The sequence below is a fragment of the Lactuca serriola genome, chromosome 3 (genome assembly GCF_051521515.1).
Source record: "Lactuca serriola cultivar US96UC23 chromosome 3, Lser_US96UC23_V15, whole genome shotgun sequence".
In the NCBI taxonomy this organism is placed as follows: domain Eukaryota; kingdom Viridiplantae; phylum Streptophyta; class Magnoliopsida; order Asterales; family Asteraceae; genus Lactuca; species Lactuca serriola.
In genome coordinates, this window is record NC_136410.1 from 68,322,850 (window position 1) to 68,331,608 (window position 8,759).

An 8,759-nucleotide genomic window follows, 5' to 3' on the forward strand; every position below is an offset into this window, starting at 1 on the left:
TGGTTCTAAGCAAAGGTAGCAAAGGGTGACTCAATGTTTATCATAGTTCGGTGGAGCGTGTGTGGTTAACTGGCACATCTAATAGGTGATTGTAACATGTGGGGGCACCATGTAAGTTTGCATGGTTATTCACACCCGCTTTGTGATCCTCGGTATCCTAGTCACAAACTAGAGGGGAATATCGAGATTTAAACATGCCATTGAAAAGTTCAATGAATCTCAAAACATCTAGGAATTTTCAATAGATTTAAAACTAAAGTTTCTTTTTCGTTTTTCATGGTGGAAATTAGTGAATCGTCATTCACTTACCTTCAAATATTCTGCAACTGGATTACGTCATCCCTTTTCTAGGTTGTAGAGTATTGTGTTGGGTCCTAGCCTTAATATCTCATTTGGGTGATTTATTATGGACTCAATCAATCAAATAACTTGAATTTAATTTTTCTCCCGTTTTGTAGATGTCAAAGTATGACAACTATGGTCTTCCCAAATCCCGTGGAACAAGCTTTTCACATGAAGATGATATTCCACGATTCGATTGAGGAACACGAGATCATGCTTCACTTCCTCCACCTCCTCCTATTATTCTCCCTAACCCTTAAGTTTAAAAGATTGAAAAGTTCAAACTCACTCAAGCCCTTTTGGCAAGTAAACATGAAGAAGGAAAGTCAGTGTGTGCACACATCCTAGAGATGAAGTCACACATTGATAGATTAAGAATGTTGGGATCTGTTGTCTGTGAGGAGTTGGCTGTTGACTGGGTTCTTCAGTCACTTCTTGACTCATATAGTGAGTTCGTAAGAGAGTACTATATGATGAACCACAATGTAACCCTCATTGATCTCACCTATATGCTTATTGTTGCTGAATCAACAATGATTTGGCGCACTAGAAAAGCAAAGTTGATTGGTGGATCGGCCTTCTAGACCTCTATAGATATAGGCAATGGCAACGAAAGGCATGCCATGATCGAAAAGTTTGATCATAAGAGAAAGGCAAAGTCAGAAGTAGTTCCGTGTGTTGTTCCAAAAGAGTCAATTTGCTTTTATTGCCAAGAGAAGGGGCATTGGAGACGAAGCTGCCCTATTTACCTAGGAGATCTAAGAGATGGGAAAGTCAAAACGTATGGCTCTACTTTAGGTAAAATCCATTAACTAAATATTTTAAGTTCCTATTCTAGATTCTTAATACATGATGTGATAAGATTACATTTCGATGTCTTATAGGATCGAAGAAAAGAGAGGAAGCTTAAGGGAAGAAGTGAGCGGAATCTAATCGTGAAGAAATGGATTTCGATCGCATTACTTGAAGATTAGAATCGTGTGCTACTACTTGGAGTTAGAATAAGATTACTAAGAAATATGTATGCAATAAAATAAATTTTGATTGTTATATTATTTATTTATCCTTGCAATGGCGTGCATGAAAAAATTGATGTTTCAAAGTTTATATTATTAGCAATAATGGATTTGATTCTTAATTATGTTATTTGTGGAAAGGTCAAGAATTTACCAAATAGGGAAAGTTTCTCATCGCCCAAGTTTCAATTGGATAGAAACTTGGAATCATACAACAAGTATTGCATGATGAATGAGAAGTTTCATATTTGGAAATTAGACTAATTCGTTGACAAAGTGTCAAGTGAAGGACTAGGAGATCAAGTACACAAGGTTGTGTGTTAATCAACTCCACCACAAGAGTGACAAAGATATTCATCATGATTTACTAGAAGTTTAGTGGATATGATTATACTTATAAGATTAAGTGTAATTCCAAGTTGATTTGAAAGAGTTTAAATCAATTGCAGAACGAATAAGAAAAATCAAGTAGGCAGAAAGATAAAAGTTTCTCTATTCTAAGAAGAAGGGAGAGTACCTTTATTATGTTTTATGATATGTCTTAATGATTAAGAACCATATCTCAATTGATCCTCTAAGTGAGTCTTAGTGCAATTGTATGTCTGAGAAGAGGAATCAAGAATTGAAAAAATGGTTAAATCAAGAAGTCAATCATACTTCGTTCCAAAATCAAGTCTTAGAGTTAAGATTGTGACATTGAGTGACAAGTCTTCAGAAGTTTTATAACATTCATCAAATGTGTAAAGTTGTGATGTCTTGGATAAGACAAAGACCAACTAGGACCAATTTTGTGAATTGTTTTGTCTTGATAAAATCTACACTAACTCTTGAATATTTGTTTGTCGAGAAATGTTCATTGACAAGAGAATCTTATATGTCAAGGAGTCAGTGGGAGTCTTAATGGTCTTGAAAAGTTTCAAGAACTAATCAAGAATAAACCTTATCGATCATCACTAGCACATGACTTGAGGTTTACAACCTATCGTGTTGACACTATCTTGTTTCTGTGTCGTTCCAATTGAGTTAATTATGCATGTAAGTTCTATGAGTTCTCATTTGAACGCATAAAAGGCAAGCACCTTGATCAATGAAAAGTACATTGATAAGAAAGGGTGAGCTGCTTAACTACTTGGAAGACATGGTGGGCAGCCGTGTTACCATAAGGCAAGAGATCAAGATTGAGATGGTTCGGTCCATATGAATTTGGATGTGTCGCAAATTTGGTTTTCATGAATTCGCATGGATAGGAACTCATACACCATTAAAATATAAGTGTCATAAGATTTCCTCCTTCATGAAGATGACTGTGAGGAAATGCTTTCACTAAGAGAGATTTTAAGAAGATAGTGGTTGTGAAATTGTATTCTTGAATTCGATTATGGTTACGGTATCCCTTTCCATGATTCGAATTGTGAGATTTGGCAATTAGTCTGAATTGTTTAGACACACATATGAGCTATCTCAGGCAAAGGTGTATAAGTTTGAAAAACTTAGATAAAGGATTAGAAATATGAACTTAAGAAATTCAATAAATATTGTTTTCTGAAAGTTAAGCTAAATACATGTCAAAGCTAGTGGGAGCATAAGTGTTATGCTTATATGATAATAATCATCATGATAGTGGGAACATAAATGTTGTGCTTGTATGATTATTAAGGCAAGTATTGCAAGTTAGCAATATTAATTATAGAAAACAAGATTTATACTTTGCAAAGTTGTAAGGGTTGAATAGTTGTTTTGCTATAACTAAGGGAGAGAATATTATGCTTCATTTCAATCTAAAAGCTTAGGTTGTGGAATGTTAATAAATTTAGTCAAGAGTACATAGTGCGTTCTCAAAATTTCGATTATGATTGTGGCATCCCTCTTCATAGTTCGAATTGTGAGAATGTGACACAATAAATATTATGGCAAAAGATTGATAAAGTATCGTATCTTTATGTAAGACATTATGCATCGTATCCCATACGCTTCGGGTAAAGGATCGATTGCAGATGCAATAATATTTGACCATTCTAAAATTTTCCAAATGTCTAGCGCATTTAGAGGGAAAAAGGACAAGAATCGGTTTTAACTAAGATAATTAAACAACTATCAAAGGACGATCTAAAGTTCGTTGAGGGTTGGTCGCTTGTAAGTAGTTGAATGTATGGTATTGGATGGACCATATCGACATTATTATGAATAGATAAGATTCTATTAAGAATGAGTTGTCATATGGCAAATATGGAAATGTTTCCATATTGGGAGTTGGATATTGAGAATCTATATCTAGATTAGAAACTTTTATGCAAGAAGGATGTTCAAAGGAATGTACTTTGAGTGAGAGACATCATATCTATAGAATTGTTTCTGATAGAGATTAGCCAAGTCTTGATGATTTTGAGCTATGACTTTACGAAAGAATCATTGCATAAAATGTTAGAATCTAGCATAAGTAATAAGAATCTAGCTATTCTTATACTTATGATAAGGATTGGGAGTTGTGAAATGAGTATGATTGGAAATGTGTTCATTTGATCTATTTCACAAAGTAAGGACCGTAGGTAAACATTGTGTGCATGCTGAGAGCATGGGACAAGTGTAGTAATATTTCAAGTAAGAAGTTGATTACCCGAAACAACAAATAATGAGTAATCAATATGGTGATTAAATAAAATGTTTTATTTATACCCAAAGTTTGTGGCCATATGGGATTAGTATTATTCTTGTGTTTCACTTTGCATGTTTTGACTTCCTGAATAATTAAATTGGTTCAGAACAATCAAATTATTCGAACAGACCACAGTCGTTCATATGTTGGAAGTAGGTATGAATGAAGACTGTCGTGAATTGGTGTGTGGATTGTCTAAAGTGTATTAGACGTAAGCAAATGTTTGCAACGTTCTTGAGTGCTTATGAATATGATTTGAGCATTGGATTAAACCCACGCTCACTTGAATCACTTCATGGATTTTATCACGAGTGATTGGTGAGACGATAACATCTTATATTCTTGAAACCGAGATGTGCGAGTTGTATCTTGCAAGTCGATTACACATTGATAATATCTAAACGCACCAGTAACTTGGTGTCATAAAACATATTGTTGTGTGTGATTCGGTGAGTGAGTTCAAGCAAGCATTGAATCAAAGTTTATCCGTTCCTTTTATCCAGAGTAGGATGAAAGTGATATCTGTGGGCCCCTTGATGATTTAGTGATGACATCCTAAGCGCTTGGCCAAGCCGGGACTAATTGGATGTGTTCAATTGTAGTCTGTTGTCAGTCATCGTAAATCGGAAACCGAGAAACAACACATAGACAGAGAATGATTTAAATCCATGTCTCAGTATATATGATATCTAGAATGGACGAATATATGATCCCTTATCTAAAGGACGCGTATCTGATAAGATCAGAGTTGACAACGGCTTTTGAAAGCTACGATTGCATATCAGGATCTGAAGTCATACGCATAATGAATTATCCAAGTGGGAGACTATTGGATTAGTGTCTAAGTCCATAACTATTTTGGTATGCACTTGACCCGATGGTGCATGGTCCTTTTGGGTTGCCTTCACCAAAGCAACTTGATAGGATGAATTATGGAGAGAAAGGATTAATTATGATTAATTAATATATTATGAGAATAATATATTAAAGGAGAAATCATATTGTTTAATTAATATTAGTCAATAATTAATTAGGAATTAATTTTGTGGCTAAAAGACATTAATTAAACTTAAGGGACTAGAACTGTCAATTCTATGATAGTTGAATACTGAGCTAATGGACTCCATATTATAGGGGTGGACGAATTCTATGGGGAAACCCATTAGAAATCGTCTTAGGCCTTTAAGGAAGGAGTCCATGGGTTGCTTAGGGCCTAAGCAATCAAATTAGGGTTTCCTTGTTTGATAACCCTAATAGCCTCACTATTTAAAGGACCCTTGAGACTCAAAAACGTGGTGAACTATTTGATTAGGGTTTCCAGTCGTTTTTGGGTGTCTCCTTTCTCCTTATTCTTCATCCTCTTGCTCTTGGTGTTTGTGAACCATTAGAGGAGTGACACGTGTGACTCTAAGCTTTCTAAAGTCATTACAAAGAGGATTTGAGATTGTTATTGCTACATAACAATCAAGGTAAGATCTAAAAACCCTTTCTCATGTTAATATGATTAATTGTATGCTAGAACTAGGGTTTAAAGTCTTGGATGAATTGCATGTACAATGGAGAAACCTAGATCCAAGCATTAGGGTTTGCATGAGCACATAAGATGTTCTAATGGCTAAAACCCATCAGTATTATGGCTTTTGGATCAAGATCTAGGTCTTAAAGAGTTAGGGTTTGAGCTAAATCCATTAAGGAAGAGTATTAACGGGTAAAGGTGGAAACTTTACCCTTAGAAGGACGTGTTTAGTATGCATATGAAGTATGGAGCTTAGATCTGAAGGATAACGACTTAATCTATTAAGATAGCATAACAGACCAAAGACCTCGAATGAGTTGGGTAGAAGTGTCTCGATTTTGTTAATAGGAGAAACTCGACGAGTTGGATCGTGATTTCAGGGTTTTCTGATTTATGGAACTCGGCGAGGTGAGTCAATCCTCAATGTTGACTTTGACTAGGATGTTGACTTGACTTTGACTTTGACCAAAGTTGACCCGTAAGGGGTTATGAGTATGAAAGAGGAATTAAAGGACATCTTTTATGTGTAGGAGTTTGAGTGGGGTTGATTTCAGAGCCGAGGACAGTCCAGCTACTTCACAACATCTGAGGTGAGTTGCCTTCCAGTAAAAGTGGGTCGATGGCACCAATGTCGGCCCAGTAGTAGTTGATTATAGTTGAGATGATTGTCTTTGTGATAATTGTTTGGTATGTCACTATCTGTTATGCTTTATGCGTTAGTATGTTATGATATTATGTGATAGTGGTAGGAGTGGAAGGTTAGACCCCATAGCCGGTTAGGATAAACCGGAGGGCAGGTCGGGCACCCAGATATGTCTGACAATATGTTTATGCTATGTATTATGTGGTAGTGGTAGGGGTGAAATAGTCCCTGTAGCCGATTGAGATAAACTAGAGGGTAGGTTGGGCACTTAGATATGCCTGACAGGGTAGGTCGAGCACCCGGATATGCTTGACATGGGTAGGTTGGGCACCCCAGATACATCTAATAGGGTAGGTTGAGCACCCAAATATGTTTGACATTGGTAGGTTGGGCACCCCAAATATGTTTGACAGGGTAGGTCGAGCACCCATATATACCTAGCAGTATGTGTTTATGTGGTATGATGGGGGAACTCGCTAAGCTTTGTGCTTATGGTTTTCATTTTTGGTTTTAGGTCCTTCTTCGAAGGGAAAGGAGTCGGCATGATAGCAACGCATCACACACAATTTTCCACACATGAGATCTCGGGAGATGTACTCTGACATTATTTTTCTATGACATGTTTTGAGACATTTAACACATGGGTTTTAGTATGATATGAGATAACATTGATGATGTTTTCAGTAATCTGTTTTATGAGTTGTTAAACTAAAAACAAATTTTTTCGTCTTGAATTTTGGGATGTTACAAAACTTCCTAGATCCTTGAGGTCAAATGTTTGACGCAAATCATTGATGATTTGCTAAATCAACTATAGATATGTTCCTATGATGATAAGATCATCAACATATACCACAATGTAAACTATGGCATATGAAGATAAGTGAACAAATAACAAGGTATTAGATTGACATTCTCGAAAACCATGAGTAACAAGATGTTGTTTGAGTTTATTAAACCATGCCATGGGTGCTTGTTTATGTAACGACCCAAAATACGACCCAAAAAGTTTGTTTTAATATTACTAAAAATCACAACATCAATGTCATATACAATAAAACCATGGAACGAGTAACTCAAAATCATAATAACAGTATTCAAAACAAAGACTGTATCAATCATATTAACATATCAGAGTAAATTCCCAGGCTAAACTGAAGCTGTGGTGTGTGCCATGCCATCATCCCGAGCTCTTACCCTTACTGGCAGAAGTACCTGAAACCAAAACTGAAACTGTAAGCACAAAGCTTAGTGAGCTCCCCCAAACTACCACATACCATACAATAACATATAAAGCACATACTGGGCCTTGCCCACTGCATCGGACCGAAGTCCGGAAACTGCATCGGACCGTAGTCCGGAAACTAACCAGGGCCTTGCCCTCTGCATCGAACCGAAGTTCGGAAACTGCATCGGACCGAAGTCCGGAACTAACTGCATCGGACTGAAGTCCGGAAATAACTGCATCGGACCGAAGTCTGAAAGTGACTGCATCGAACCGAAGTCCGGAACTGACTGGGACCTTGTCCCCTGCATCGGACCAAAGTTTGGAACTAATTGAATCATAACATAGCATAACATATTAACTAGCATGAACACATATATTGCATACTGCATTGGACCAGGGTACGGAACACATAACACAAAACATGCTTGAATCACAAATACATCAAGCAATCTAACTACTGCATCGGACCAAGGTCCAGAACTGCTGCTAACTAAACGGGCCGACATTGTGGCCGTAGACCCCTTCGTACTGGAAGGAAACTAACCTCGTATTGCTGACTGCTGAACACCTGAATAAGGAATCCCTGATTGCTGCTCCGGCTGCTTCCCGACTATCATGTACATATAAAATACTTAATCAGAATAGGGATTTTCTATGGGTAAAATGACCATTTTACCCCTGCTATGGTGTGGGTCACAAACATGGCCCAAACCCTTAATTCCTTCATAGCCCTCCAATGGCCCACTAAAGGCCCACTAATGGCCCAATTTTCTACATTGGGCCCAAATCTCTTTATTGGGCCTTACCCTAGGCCCAACACCTATACTTGGCCCATATTCACTGACTTCTGATGTCCCCTAAGGCCCAAAGACTCTAAGTCCAAAGCACAGCCCAAACCGAGGCCCAAATGCTCGAAGCCCAAACTAGCAGTGTACGCGGGGCGTACCTCTAGGTACACTGAGCGTACTGGTTGTTGGCTTGTACGTCGTGCGTACCTCCTCGTACGCCCTGCATACAGCCTTGTTATTCCAATTTCCTATTAAGTGCTTAATCATCGATTCAGAAGCTACAAATTCAGATCCACATCTTATTCTCTGTCCTAAGCCATAAAGTTGCTTACTTGATGGATTGGATGACTCAAAAAGGCTCAAACTTCAAAAAGTAATGTCCTAACTCCATAGAAATGGCTAGATCTCTTTCATGGCCTCATGCAAACCTCCAATATTGAAACTTTATTGCTAAGAAGGTGCTTTGAGCCTAAAGGGTGGCAATCCCAAGCTCAAAAACGAATCTTTATGATCAAGGTCCAACCTTTGGACCTAGGATGACCAAAACTTCAATAACTCTAAATCTAGCATATG